At 38.6% G+C, this 16204-nt stretch overlaps 1 protein-coding gene across 3 annotated transcripts in view; it reads left to right on the forward strand.

Annotated features, from left to right (window-relative positions):
• The window catches only part of GLIS3 (GLIS family zinc finger 3), a 526902-nt gene that overhangs the window by 162425 nt on the left and 348273 nt on the right, over positions 1–16204 (forward strand). The window lies entirely within an intron of this gene.

Here is a 16204-nt window from a genome sequence, read left to right on the forward strand (position 1 = left end):
CATAATTGAATCTAGAGAAATATCAAACCCTGTTAGGTCACTAATTGATCTTTATGTTCTCATTCATCTAAGGAAAATGGGAGAAAATCTTTTTCCAGCTAATTCATGGCCCCTGTATTATACATGTATTTTGTGCATGCTTGAGGGTTCCAAGAAAATGCTGAATAAAAAATTATTTAAAAAATTACCTATATATTTTTGGTTAAATGTAAAATTTTTAATCAATTTCAGACTTACAGAAAAGAATTCCCATATGCTCTTCACCCAGATTCCCCAAATTTTAACATTTCCCCCTGATTTTTAGCATATCATTCTCTCTGCTCTTCAAAAATGTCGACTTTTGACATACATCTCTCTATATGTATTTTTTTCTGAATCACTTGAGAGTAAATTATAAGCATGTTCCAACACCTTGAGATATTTCAGGGTGTATTTCTCAGAAGATAAGAAAGAAACTCTTCTCTTATTTTTCCATTTCCTTTTTGCTCTAGTATCCAACCTAGAGTCACACATTGTTTTCATCATGTCTCTTTAGTTTCCTTTAATCAGGGATAGTTCCTTAGTCTTTTTTTGACGAGCACCTGCCTCTTATATTGTCCATGTTGCTCATGATGAGGTGGTGTGCTTTGGGCGGGAAGGCCTCAGATGTGATGCTGTGTTTTTCTCAAGAAATCAAGTCAGGGGCATCATTGTGTCCAGTGCTGGTGACGTTAACTTCTGTCACTTGGTCAGAATAGTGTATGCCAGGTTTCTCCTCTGTAAAGTTGATTAATATTTTGTATTCAGGAATTTATAAGTGACTAGTGAGTTTTGATGTGGAAGTATTTTTTAAGTATCCTATTCCCCATCACACTTTTACTCTGCTTTTATTGTATCATTATTTTCTAATCCCATCATTCCTTCTAAATTTATTTTATTCCACAGTAAAAATATTGTTTATACAGTATGTCATGAATTTTAATTTTCTCAGTATGTTATAAACCATTGCTCTCAATATTTATTTTAATGTTCAGTATGTCCCAGCTTTGTCCAGTGGTAATAACCCTTTCAAACTGCCTTCTGAGTCCTTTTGAAATGTCTTGGAAACACAGACACACACACACACACACACAAACATATCATACACACACAAACATCTTTATGTCTTTATCTGTCTAACTGTAGATATTAAAAAACTTCAGTTTGTACTAATACCTTCAATTCCAGTTTAACACCACAGGGGCTTATCCAGATTGTGTCCCTTTTCCTGTTTGTATCTCCTTCTCCAACAATGAGAACCCTGCTCCTTTTATTCTCGGTATATTTGCTTATTTTCTCAGTTTCCTGGCCATGTGGACTGCCTCCTAGGTCCAGCATCTTCAACATAACAGTCATGTGGGACAAACCCCAATCCCTGCTCTGCCCACTATGGACCTGCTACCCATGCTAACTATACCAGCCAAGGCCTCACCCTTCACTTAGCTCAGCTGCATTATTTATAAGTTTTAAAAAATATTAATATTTTTTTATTGAAAGAGCTCAGAATAGTGAGCTAAAGTCAGATTTATAGCTGGTGTTTTTTCCCCCATCTTTGTCTTTGTTCACTATGGGTATGAGAGAAGTAACTGGTTTCTAAATATTTGAATGATATTTTGAGGGTTTTGGATTTGGTCACATTTATTGAAGGGTGGGTTCAGTGGGTTAGCAGTGCTTCAAAAGAATTTTTGTATCTTGAGACATATAGGAAATGGTGATATTTGTTCAGCACACAAAGTCAAATAAGTAAGATTTGTAGAGGATGCAGTCAACAGGCCTGGGGGCTGTGGGTATTCAGGTTCCCTCGTCTTGTTACACCTGTCACCCAGTAAGGACATACTGTTTTGGAAACTCTGGTTTAGACCATGGTACTACTAAGTAGCTAACATAGTTTAAGGACCCAATTCTAGCTTATGTGCCTGATGTTGGTCAGTTCTCTGTCAGATTTGTGCCAGTGGTCACACAGGACTATGTAAGATGGCATGGATATTTCACAGCAACCCCCTGGCGTGTTAGGTGCAGAAGCTCCAAGCATTTGTTCGTGTTAATGGAGGCCTCACCTCCATTAGTGGAGGATTGCTATAAGCAAAAAATAGAAGATAAAATTAAAATTAAAGAAGTGTCTATTCCAAATTCATTTATTTATTCATTCAGCAGTTACTTTTTGAGCTCAACTTATGTGCCAGGCACTGTTTGAGTTAATAAGGATACAGTAATGACCAATTTTGTCTCTCTAAGGCTCATATTTTAGAGACGGTAACAGATAATAGTGATAAGGATTATTTCAAATAGCTATGAGTTTTATGAAAAAAATTAATCCATGGGAGTGTTTTAAGGTGGGGGATATATGGGCTGACTTGGTACATTGTGATTTGTATTTTTAAAAGATCAACTTGACTGATATGTAAGGAATTGGTTTTACGGGGTAAAGAGTGAGTATGGGAGACTAGAAGATGGTGATGATTTAGACTTGGCTATCCAGTATGGTAGCCACTAGCCATATGTGGCAGTTTAAATTTAATTCAAAATTAATTAACATATCTGATGCATGCTATAATATGGATGAGCCTGAATGACATTATGCTAACTGAAATGAGCCAGTCACAAAAAGATAAATACTGTGTGATGCCATTTATATGAGGTACCTAGAGTAGTCAGATTCAAAGAGACAAAGAATTGTGGTTGCCAGGGACTGAGGGAAGGGAGTTGTAGTTTAACAGTATAGTTTCAGTTTTACAAGATGAAAAATTCTGGAGGATAGTTGCACAACATTGTGAATATACTTACCGCTTCTGAACTGTACACTTAAAAATGATTAAGATGGTAAATTTTATGTGTATGTTTTACCATAGTTTTTTATAAAAACAGTTACAAAATAAGAACTAGGTAAAATTTTCTACACCAGAACGTGAGAGATAAGCAGAAGTTTGTCGAGTAAAAGAAGGGTGAGAGGAGAAAGAGGGAAGAAAAAAGTAGCAAGATGACTTGAGGCTAGAGGAGAAAGAAGGGGAGAGAGCCAATCCACATATCTCAAGAAATAGAATATGGAAAGGAAATTAAAAACATTTATATACCCCTCCCCCACCGCAAATTAATTAACCTAAAATTTTTTTTCAGTTACACTAGCCACATTTCCAGTGCTCGGTAGATACCTGTGGTTGGATCTGCTGTACTGGACAGTACACATATAGAGCATTTCCATCATTGCAGAAAGTTATATCAGACAGCTCTGGTTTAGACCCTGGTGATTGTAATGGAGGTGGGGAGAGGTAGATGGATTGGGGATGGATTTGGGAAGTATCATCAAGACTTGCTGATTGATAGGATATGGTGGTGTAAAAGGGAAGCAACAAATAAAGAATGATGTGTGGCTTTTCTGCTTGAGCAACTGGGGTAGATGGGTAAGACTGAGGAGGAGCAGGATGGAGCATATGAATCAAGAGAGTTCTTCTTTAGGCGTGTCATGCCATCTTCTAGAGCAGAATCTAAATAAATCTTAATGGAAGTAGAAGGAGAAGGAAAAGTCCATTTTGATGAGTTTTTCAGTCTCATAACAGATGCTAAATAAGTCCCATATGTTTGTAAGTCCTCATCTTGCTTTAATTTTAAAGAGGCCATTATTGTCTGTTGGTTGTTTTATTAAATACTATTTCATGCTGCTGCAAAATTTAATTCCACAGAAATCCCTTTGTTTATTTTAATTTTGTTTGAATTGTGATTTGGGATGCCAACTGAAAGTGACCAGAAAATAGAGGGTTTGCTCGTGATTCTCTGCTAAAGAGTTACTTATTAAGGGACCACAGGTATAGGACCGTGGCTCAGACTTTGACAGATAAATTAAACTATATTAGCTTTACCTATTTGAAGCTTAGCACTTTAAAATATATAAGCAAGCCATGTCTTCTAAAGAAGGAACTGTAGGGGATGAGGTTACTGCAAGTGGCTTGCCTCAGAACCAAATGACATTTCTTGGTCTCTTTACAGACGGGTGCTACTTTCAGAAACAGGGACAGTCCGTGCTGTGTACTGTTATGTGAGTGCACATGCTTGAAGTTTTTCACTCTTAAAAACCTCTGCCAATGTTACCCCTTTTTGTAGGGAATCATTTGCCTGCCCATGTTTAGGGTGAGAGGCCCATGACAGTTGTCATGGAGGGAAGGCTAAACAATTTTTTTTTAATGCCACAATGCTTTTATGGTTAATGGCTTACAAACAGGTATGGGGTCTGAGCCAAGTGAATGTGTTACATCATGCTCTGTGTGCTTCCCCGCACAATTCTTCTGAAGCATGAAAGTTCTCTTTGGCTTCTGGGTTTTGGGTTGACCACTTTTGTGCTTATGAACCAGTTACCCTGGTGCCCTGCTTCACATTTGCAGACCCCATTTATTGTTCCATGGGTGTGGAAGAGATCACAGAATAGGCTGACAAAAGCAAGCTGGAGTTAACTTGGGAAACATTACCCTCTCCTTTGTTTGCTTCACTAGCACATTTTCCAGCGCCTCAGCTCCTGGCAGCAGCAGTCCCCTTAGTGTAGCTCTGTTCCCCTTTGAATGTTCACTCTTTAATGTACTGAGGTCTCCATTCTCTTACGCTGTTGTGCGAATCAGATCGATTCCAATTTGCTATTCAAGAGAGGAGGAGTTTTGATTTTTCATACAATGCATGTGACATTCTTTGTCTGCTTCATCTCTTTTTGTTGTGACAGCCCCCTCCCCCACATCCTGCTCATCAGATAGAGAATGAATATTTACAGATCCATAGCTATAGTAAGAATAAACTTACCAGAAAAGTGTGAGGAGTTTTGAAACCTGAGTCTTGGGCCACATTGGACTTGGCGTGTACTGGAAACTATAGAAATACTTGGGTAGGACTGAAAACAAAGAACAACCAGGTATGCATCACGGTGAACTTCCATGTGGCAGCTGAACTTGGCTCTCTCTAGCCTTCCTTCAGAACCCTGTTGGGGTTCTCTAAGTCCAGTGCGTTTGCCAATTCAACCCACATTTTCCCCTTGCATGGAATTAATTTAGAACTAGGGAAGAAAAACTGCCCTGGCATCTGTCTATTTAAATAGAAGGAAAAGTCAAAGACTTTTTGAAAAAACAATCTTCACTGAACATATGTAATGAATTTATGTGGACATGATTTTCTCTAACATTAGGAAGGCCACAATGGGACTATCACACCAAACAACATGGAGTCCAGTATCAAAATGAGAATTATACTTGAATTTAGAATTGCAATTTAGAATAAGCAATTGCATTAGAACCAGATTTTTGACTTTTAAGTCTCCTGCGTCTATCCCTATATTGTAGAACCATTTTAAGGAAAGGATTTTGAAAACAACTGAGTTCATCTTTCTTTTAAAAGCCAGCAAGTACCAACCAGGTATTGTTGTACTATTGAAAACAAACATTGAGAGCTGGAACATGACTTTGTAGTAATACAGTGTCATGAGGAAACTTTGAAGGGGTTCAATTGCAGACATGTTTTCTGAGTCTAGCGCTTTCAGTAGGTGTTGGAAGTGGAAGCTGATGATGGGAGCATTCACTGCATCAAAATTGAATCATAGAAAGATGATTTCATGGCATAGACCCAGGCAATGGCATTATAGTGAAACTCCAGGGTTTTTGATGCTTGGAAGATTAAAGTAGAACATTGGAAATTCTAGGAATCATCTCTTAATAGAGTGGTAATGAGACCAAACAGACTTTTTCTTCATCATAAATGATAAGTGATGTGTCATCCTCCACAAAAGCTGGCCATCATAATTAACAAAAGAGATGAGCTCCCTTCCCACCTGAAAATGAGTGTATATATAACATATGCACACGTATTTATATGTGCACACACACACACATGCATGTGTCTTTCCTGTCTCCTCAAAAGCAAACGTGACTAATGACTGTGCATGCATAAGTTCAGACCAGTTCTAACTGAAGAATTTCAGAGATAAGGTGAGAGGGTTTGCACATTGATTTATCTGCTCGCATATTAATCCTCTCCTCTATCGAGAGGGCTGGAGATCATCTCAGCTAAGTTTTGCCCCTGTCTTCACGAGGCTAAGTTTTTATCTCTCTTCTCTGTGTTTGAATATTGGTTTACCTATATGCACCAGTCAACTAGTGCTATGAGGATAGACTCATCATTTTTATATTCATGACCATTTTTACAGGGCTTTTTAAACTACAAGGTGCTTTTCTGCCCCGTTTCACCTAACTCTTCCAGTCAGGAGAGGTGGGCAGATATTTTTAAAGTCCAGGTGATCCTATTGGAGAATTTCCTCTTAGGCAGGTGATTAGCATAAATTACATGCTGTTGACCAGCCTTACAATTTTTTTTCCAGCTTGCTAAATGCACTTTATATCCTGACACGTTTCCCAGGTACACGATTTGTAATCCCAGTGGTGTTAGACGCTGTAGTAGCTAAGGGAAATTTCATTTCATGAAGGATACTGAATTATGAAATAACTTTGGTCTTAGGAAAGAACACAGCATTCTTGGAGATTTTATGACCAGGAGTAAAGAACATTCAGAAGCTAAATGAAAACAAAAAGTAAGAAAATGGTGTGACATGCCCTGTCCCAGTTGTCTTTTTTATTAATGTGTGGTTTCTCTTGTTCTTCCTGGTGTGAGAGCTCTTGGAGGGCAGGCACTAGTGGATTTCTGTCCCTCACACTTAGGGAGATGCTCAGTAAATGTGGAGTGAATTGAATTGCAGAACAGAAGACACATGCTGCAGATGGAGATTTTGATTGGCTGCCGGTTCTGACACACGTTGTGACACTAAGTAATTCAGAAGATGTTTTCCCCCAAAGTTTGTAGAAATTCTCTGCCTGCTAGGGCTAACCATTTGACACATTAATAGCTTTGAAACAGAATATGGGTCAATTTTGCCACTGCCTTCTTTCCACAAAAATGCATACTTGAAAGCTTTTATGACAAGATGATCAGAGAACAGAATTTATTTCTGAGCAATTATCTTACTTTCTGTTAAAGTTTGTTCCATTAACTTTCATCATGAGTTTTGTTTGATATGGGCTAGAATGCGACTTATGCTGGCACAGCAGAGGCTCTGACAAATACTATTGCTAAGATAAAGTATCATTAAAACTAGCACACACTCTCTCCATTGCTCTTTATCCCCTTACCTCGCTTTATTTTTTCATAGCACCTCTCTCTCTGAAATTGTTTGTTTTTCTTTTGCTTAGTGTTTGCTTCTGCCTTCCCATGAAAGTGTAGGTGCCACAAAAGGAGGGGACTTGATCTGTAACCCTGGCATCTTGAACAATACTGGGAACTTTGTAGGTGCTTGATAAATGTTTGTTGAATGAATGAATGAATGAATGAAATTTTTGCCATTTTGAGTCTGTGTGTATTATTTATTCATTATATAAATATATTTATCAAGTTCCTGTTAGGTATAGCCCATGCCTTTTTTATATGCCTGTTTCAGCAGTGAACAAGATAACAGCATCTGTGTTTACAGATTACAGAGTGTAGTGCTGTGCTGTCCAATATGGTAGCCACATGTGGCTATGTAAATTTAGTGTAAATTAATTAAAAATAAATAAATTTAAAGGTTCTATTCCTTAATCACACTAGCTACATTCAAGTGCTTACGTGTGGCTGCTATATTGGACAGCACAGATGTAAAATATTGTCATTATCATGTAAAGTTCTATTGAATAGCACACATTTAGTGATAAAACAGATCAGTATTAGGGCATTTGCATTGCAGAGGGGTATAATACATGCTGTGTAGAGAATAAGCACATGTTTAAAAAGAAGAATGTAGGAGAGGCTTTTAGCCTAGCATGTGACTTTCAGGGATTGTCAGAGATGGTTTTCTGGAGGAAAGGCTTCTAAACTGAGAAATCAAGAATACATAGGGATTAGACAAGCTAAGGGGAGTGTCTGAGTCAAAAGAAACAGCTGGAGGGTATGGGGCTAGAATAAGTGCCTTAATTTGGTTAGCTACAGGAGGACCTTGTATTTTATTTTGAAGTCTTCATGTGAATGGACAGAATGCATGTGGGAATAAGGCACCTCCCATGCAGGGAGATATTTTTGTTGCGGCAGTTTCTGTCTCTTCTCAGGCTCAGCTCACCGTCAATCTATAGCAGTCTCCTAAAAGATCTTTCTGCTTCTAGTTTTGACTTGTCCTGGTTCATCTCCAGCAAACTCCAAATTTGATCATGTTGTTCACTTGCTGCCTCCCCATACCACTTAGGAAAAAGCTCAAACTCCTTAATGGGCCTATGAGACTCTTTATTGTCCAGCTCCTGTTTCCTTTATTTAGGTTTCTTTTCCTACTCTCCACCTCTCACGCTATGACACAGTAGCATCAGTTCTCCAAATATTTCATCTCTCTTGCCTCTGGGCCTTTGCACCTGCTGTTCCCTCTGCATGGAAAACTATTCCTTTTCCCTGCCTCATCTTTGTTTCCATACTTGTTTTTCAGACCTCAGCTGAGCGTTTCTTCAGAATCCCCTGATATCAAAATCAAGGTGAGGTGCCCCACCATGTGCCCTGTCACACCCGTGTGTTCCCCTTTTGTAGAACATACCACACTGTCTTATTTTGCCTGCTTGTGTGTCTGTAATTTTTAGCCCTGGGACTGCAAGGAACCCCATCTTTCTTGTTTCCTTTTTTTGCCACAAGTACCCCAATATTGCCTCAAGAAATATTTGCTTATGGAATTAATGAATAGATTTGATGATCCATCCTCCCTTCCAAGGTATGATCAATAACAAGTATAGTTCTGAAATGAAGGGGCCCATTAGAGGAAGCTCCTAAAATTCAACCATTAGGGGGAAAAAGAGGTGGACGTCAGTCTGTGAAGAAAGCAGACCAAGAACCCTTGTTATTTGTTTTTATATTTAGTTTTTAATTGAAGTTTAATTTCATATGCAGTTTACTACTATGCATGGAAACATGCAAGCCAGTGTGTTCAGGTAAACTTATAGAATTGTGCACCTATGATCATAATCCAGCTTTAGGACATATTTGTCACCCCAATAACATTGCTTTTGTGCATTTACAGTTAATCTTTGTTTCTAGTCCCAGTCTTAGGCAACCATTAATCTACTTTTTGTCTCTGTGGATTTGTCTCTTCTGGGCATTTAATATAAATGGAATCATCCAATATGTGGTCTCCTGTGTCTGTCTTCTTTCTTTTAGCATACTATTCTTAAGGTTCATCCTTGTTGTAGCAAGTATTGGTATTTAATTCTTTTTATATTCAATAACATTCCATTGTATGGATATACCACATTTTATTTATCCATTCTTCAGTTGATGGCTATTTGGGTTGTTTCCACTTTTTGGCTATTATGAATAATGTTAATACAGGCATTTGCATACAGACCTTTCTGTGGATATATGCTTTCATTTCTGCTGGGTAGATACCGAGGAGTGGGGTTGCTGGGTATATTTATGTTTAAGTGTAAAAATTTTTAAAAATTTTAATTATGGCAAAATGCACGGAACATAAAATTAACTGTATTAACCATCTTTAAGTGTTCAGTTCAGCTGTGTAAATACATTCATGCTGTTATGCAGCCAATACCTAGAATTCTCTGCATCTTGCAAAACTAAAATTCTGTACTCATTAAGTAACAACTTCCCATTCTCTCTTCCCCCAAACCCCCGACAACCACCATTCTACTTTCTGTCTCTGTGAATTTGACTACTCTAGGTACCCATATAAGTGGAATCCTACAGTATTTGTCTTTTTTGTGACTGACTTATTACACTTAGCGTAATGTCCTCAAGGTTCATCCATGTTGTACTGTGTGTCAGAATTTCTTTTCTTTTTAAGGCTGAATAATATTGCATCTTATGTATATGACTCATTTTATTTATCCATTCATCTGTGGATGTGTGCTTGGGTTGCTTCCACTTTTTGACAATTGTGGATAATGGACATGGGTGTACAAATATCTCTTTGAGACCCTGCTTTCAACTGCTTTGTGTAAATACCAAGAAATGGAGTTGCTGGATCATATGATATTTCTATGCTTAATTTTTTGAGGAACTTCCATACTGTTTTCCATACTGCTGCACCAGGGTTTTAATTTCTCCACATCCTCCCCAACAGTTGCTGTTTTCTGTTAAAAAAAAAAAAACCTTTTTAAAAAATAGAGTCATCCTAATGGGTGTGATGTTTATCTTTTTAAGAAATTGCCAAAACGTTTTCCAAAGTTGCTACACCATTTTACGAGTTCCTACCAGCCGTGTATCTGGCGTGACCCTTGTTCTTGAGGGCTAATTTTAACCGAGGCTGCATACCCTTTTCTCTCTCACCTGGTGTTGTAAGCTGACAGTTAAGTAACACAACGGCTTTTTCCTTACAGAACAGGGGATTGGCAGGATGGTGGCAAACTTGGTAGGTCTCTTTCTGCACTGAGTGTGAATGAAATCTCCCCAGGGATACTCTAACTTAGGAGCCTGCTGGAAAACTCACTGTGCAAAGCCATTCCACTGAGAATCCATTTTGTAGCTTTGTTAGAGTGGGGCCAAGTGGACCTTGAATTTACACAATCACATGGAATCCAAAAGAAATGTACATAAAGAACAGGGCACAGATTCATATATTTAGCAGTCTGGAATAGTCCAATAAACAAGTTTTTATTGACCACTTACTGCATGGCCACGATTGATTGAGCTAGATGCTGGTGAAGTGTGGGTGGCATAGATGCCCAAGGAATTTAGTCTCATGTGGGAGACCAGTTTAATCCAAAGGAAGCCACAGCCAAACCCTCTAAGATAGCATTTGCTTAAGTGGGGAAGGGTGTGGTACAGATGATGTGTGGTAGCAACTCTTAAGAGAGGACTGTCCAAGAGAGCTGGCAGTGTCCGAGGTGGCTTCCTGGATGAGGGAAGGTAAGAATACATGGGGTTTACCTTGGAAGAGGGAAATGGGGCACATCCCACGTGGGGGTCATAACTGAGATGACCCATGACACATAAGGAGACATCTTGACCAGAGCTGTGGAAAATAGAAGTGGGCAAGTGAAGCTGTATCAAGACCTGGAGCCTGGTGGGGGCCTGTTGGTGCCTTTCTTCCTCAGACTAGAAGAATAAGTGTTGTATTTCTTTCTGTGTTTTGTGGCTTTATCATTTTCCAGGGAGCCTTGCTTATTTTTAAACACAAGATTAAGGTTTTCTGGATTGTAGAATCCCAACACAAGAAAAAAAAATTCTCAGGGAAGCTCACTAAAGTTTGCTCTTAAAAGAAAAATCCTGCTTAGCAGTCATAAATAGCTTGGTAGATATGAATTTAAGCAGGCTAAATTTGAAATTCTATTCTAATTCAAAGCATGTTGCATAGCCCTGTCTTCAGATTGGCAATTCAAATACTTTCCCAGATAATACAGTGGGATGCTAAGATAAACTAAGGCCACCGCAAAATAGGAAAGGGAATTGGATGCTGAACTTCACTGATAACAAGAGGCACAATAATCTGATGGTTACTTTCTGGTTGAATTGTTCAAAGATGAAATGATTAACCGCACCACAAATCCTTTATATATTGCAAAGCTATCATAATAGGTACTTTTCTGATGTTTTCTCAAGAAGGTTTTTGGGGCTTCTGTTACTGGAATTAGGCTCATTTATTAAGGCTTGATTTCACTAAGGTATGTATTGTTCTGAAGAAAGCTTCTTTCTTTCAGTAAATACTTATGGTGTGGCTGCTGTGTGCCAGGCATTGTACTAGCCCTGGAGATATCAAGCTGAAAAAAAAGGACCCTTCAATTCTGTGAACTATGTGCCCTATATTCACACCAAGCCATAGACCCATAGACTGATATGAACAGAAAAAATTAGGGGTGAGGTGATGGGATGAGTTGTCTCCTTATGCCAATGTAGATTTCTTACTTGTATCTTTGACCTGGAGCAGTGGTTCTCAACTGTGGGTGATTTTGACAATGTCTGGAGACATTTTGATTGTCATACTGGGGGGATGCTACTGGATTCTGGTGGATAGGGGTCAGGAATGCTGCTCAACATCTGCAGTGCACAGGACAGCTCCCCACACAAAGAACGATCTAGCTCTAAATGCCAATAGCACTGAGGTTAAGAAACTTCGGCAGAGAGGAACGTAAAATGATAGGAATTCTATAAAGGCTCTAGCAGTGAGTCTCTCTGACAAAAATTATTACTAAGGTTGTGGAGAAAAGTGAAATGGAATGAATACAACTTATAAGAGTCCAAGAGCATAACTGGCGCAGTGAGAATAACACAGACTTGTCACTGCTGAAGTTTCTGTTGGGAAAAGGAAACCCATCTTGAGAAGGTTGCTTCCAGCAAGGGCCCTGCTGCCATGTGGAGGAGAGGATTCTTTGTGTGGAGGACTGTTCTATGGACTGCAGGATGTTTAGCATCCTGGGCCCACGCTCATGAATGCCAGTACCACACCCAGGTACTGTGACAAACTCAGAGACTTCATGTTCTTCCATATGCCCTGAGGGAATGTGGCATAGACTAATGTTGAGAACCTTCATGAAGGAACACTGATCTAGGATCAGGATGTGTGGGTTTAGGTGAACTTGTTGACTCCCATTAGAATTAATTTTACTTCTTTGAGCTGAGCATCTTTAGCTGTAAAATGAGGGGATTGGGTTACATCAGGGGACTCCAAAGTGGAGGATGGGCATTCATTTTAATGCAGGAAGAAAATCTATAGTTTTATCTATTTTTCATGTGATCTTTTAAAATGGCACTTTTATTGTATATTTTATAATGTATCTGGCATGGGCAGTAGCATGGGTACATAATTTATACAAAAATGAATGTATGTTTATAATGGGCATGCTCAGTAGTGTTCTACTGAAGGGGCACACTATCAGAGAAGTTAGGAACTCTGTTCCTATTCAAGCAACCTAAATTTGGGGAAGGAAATGAATGTCACGGGAGCTGCAGACTTTCTGGGCATGGATTTACCTGTGTTGAAGGGCACACAAGGTGATGGATGTGAGTGTCACCAAGAAGTAACCACCCACAGAGCTTCATCTCTCAGCATGTGGAGACTGACATAGGGCTTTGGGCAAAAAATTACATGTTCCCTTGTCACATAGATCCAGATTTTGTAAGAACTGGCAAGCCACTGGGGTTTTTCAAATTATTCTCTACACGAGTGTGGAAAATACTATTCCCTAACAGAAAATTTGATTCACACTTTACAAAGAGCATAGGGACATGGTCAAATTGCATAATCGCTACTCACAAAAGGACCCTGAGTAGCAACAGCCTCTTCCAACCATGCCCACTTCAGCTCGAGCAGAATAGCACACTTGTTTTCAGACACTCATGCTACACCATGTTGAGCAACTTAGTAGACTTTATATTCTTAAGGCCACTCTTTGAAAGCTGCTCAGAGGCATGGATCTCTCACTCAGTCCCCTTTCCATTGACGTCAGTTGGAGCTGCAGGGAGACCAGAAGTTGTCCACAGCCATTGTAGTATCAAGATCTGAAATAGAAATCTTCTCCATCCCCCATTCCTGAACTTGTTAATTATCAGTTCTCCCTTTATCATTTAACTTGGGGGAATGTGTGCTTGGTAGTCATATATAGAAGGCATATTTTAGAAATCAGCTAGTTTCTTAGATTACTTATGTGTGGCAGGAATCTGCTTTGATAAATAAAAGCTTTTCTCCCCAGGGAATGAACTAAAATGAAAACTGCAGGCCTGGTTAAGCTTGTACTTGGCAGGAAAGGAGATTAATGTGACGTTAGTAGAATAGAAGTAACTTTGCTGTTGGTGAACAGAATGGTTATTGAGTCACACACACTAACTGTGCTGTTTCAAGCACCCTGTTATTGCCCTCAGGTTTGCTCAAAGGACATAGGGTATTTCTGTGGCCGTTAAGATGGAAATACTTCAGCCAGATAAAGTAAAGTTAGAATCGTAGAATCACTGACCTAAAAGTGATCTAAAAAACAATTCCATTTGCTTCTTTGTGTCCTACCCTGCTCAGAGAGTGTAATACAGTGGTTAAGGGCATGGGCCCTGGGCCTGGCTGCTGGCTCTGAATGCCCCCTCTATCATTCATTAACTGTGTGACCTTGAGCAACCTGTTTATGCCCTCTGTGCTGCTGTTTCCTCATCTACAATGCAGACACAATGAGAAAAATAATGATTCTAGTCATAGTATTGCTGTGAAGATGAAATGAAACAATATTCATCAAGATCTTACTATGTGTAAGGTGCATAGTAATATGTTGGTCATTATTTTTAGCTATTATTATTAACTTTAAATAGAAAAAAAATCATTAATCCCAAATTTGTAGCTTGTCTCTAAATTACTCTGTAAGCATCATTTTGAGGTAAAGGCATAATGGAAAAAAAATTTCTTCCATGTTTTGGCTTCATTCTTAGGGTCCTCAGTGCCATTTACTTACCTTTCCATATCTCAGCTCTAGAGTTGCTCCTCTTACAGCCTTATATCTATAAGTAGTTCCAGACATCACATTCTCATGTTAAACCTTACAGGAAAAGACAGAAAATGTCTTTTTTTTCTCAGAAGCCCCAGCAAATATCTGCTTGCATCCTATTGTCCCCGCTGGAATTCCAGCCCATCCCTGAACCAATTGGTCACTCTGGTCAGGGGTTTTGATAATGGGGAATGACTGAAATCAGTTATGGCTTATCTTTGGAACTATGCGTGGGATCAGTAAATCCAGATCACGTGACTAAGAATGGGCTATTAACAAAAAAGAAGAGGATGTTGGGCTGTGACAACAGTCGCTGCTGCCTCTGAAATGGTCATAACATTCCTTCTTGAAACTTAATTCCATTGGTATCAACTCTATCATGGTATCTCATTTTCTTGGTTCTCGTATTTCTTAGCTTGTCTTACTTCAGTTTCCTTTGTGGGCTCCTCTTACTCTGTTGTCAATAAACATTGGTTTCTTCAGGATTCAACTCTTTATTCTTGCTTCTTTTGCTCTCTTTGATTACTTTCATCTTCTGTGTCTTCTCAGTTACTGCTCCCAGATTAATGCATGGTGTTTCCTACTCTCAAATGTAATGAGTTTCTGAAAATGTGTCAGATGGTTACACATACAAAAATCAAATATATTCTAGATGGCATTGAGATGTGTGTTGAAAAAATAGTTGTAAAACTAATTATACCTCTCCTTTTAAACATTATTGTCAACCAGAAGATATTTTAAAAAAATATATACCTGTTTTCTTTAATTTAGTGCTTTTCCTTCATAATGGATCATGCTATCATCAATTTAGATCCATATATCTCTATACAGTAATTTCTGACTTTTTTGAAGTTTATATTTTTTATCGCTAGTATCGGCATTTCAGTTTTCTTTTTCTTCTACCTCTTTTTTTTTTTTTTTGGTTAATAAAACAGTAAGCTCCAAATGTAATAAACCCCAGTAGCCAAAAAATTGCACAAACATCGTTGAGTGAAAATGTTACTACTACCAGAACTGAACATCTGGCTGATAAGCATTGTCACCATGTGATTGCTCAAAATATTTATTCTTCAGCTAAGGAAGCAAAGTCCATATTTGGCATTTGAAAAGCGATTATGGATTTTACTATACAACGTGCAAAGATGAAATGAATGAGGGTTCATTGCATTTTACATTTCTAGCCCACGTATATCCAATTGCCTCTAAGACAGCTCCGCAGAGGGTTCTTCAAGGGCACCTCATCCTTTAGCATCCCTCCTGCATTATTTAGCTCAGGTGGAGACACCACCACCCTCCCTAGTTGTTCAAAACAGAAACCTGAGATTATCCCTGACATGATTTAATTCACACTCTTTGTTGATTTGATGCCTTCTGTTGTGAAACTGCCCTGCCCTCTCCATCCCTATTACCACTTACCCTAATTCAACTCCATATCATTTTTCAACTGGTCTTCCTTCTTTTATCCATCTTCTATACCAGGGGTAAGCAAACTTTTCTATAAAAGGACAGATAGTAAATATTACAGACTTTGCAAGCCATACAGTGTCTTCCAACTACTCAACCCTGCTTTGCAATAGCAGTCATTGACACTGTGTAAATAGATGATTGTGGCTGTGTTTCAATAAAACTTTATTTATAGTAGAGAAATTTGAATTTCATACAGTTTTCACGTGTTACAAGATATTTTCTTCACTTTTGATTTTTTAAAAAACATTAAAAATGTAAAAACTCTTCTTAGTACACAAGCC

Source organism: Vicugna pacos, chromosome 4, assembly GCF_048564905.1.
Source record: "Vicugna pacos chromosome 4, VicPac4, whole genome shotgun sequence".
NCBI lineage: Eukaryota > Metazoa > Chordata > Mammalia > Artiodactyla > Camelidae > Vicugna > Vicugna pacos.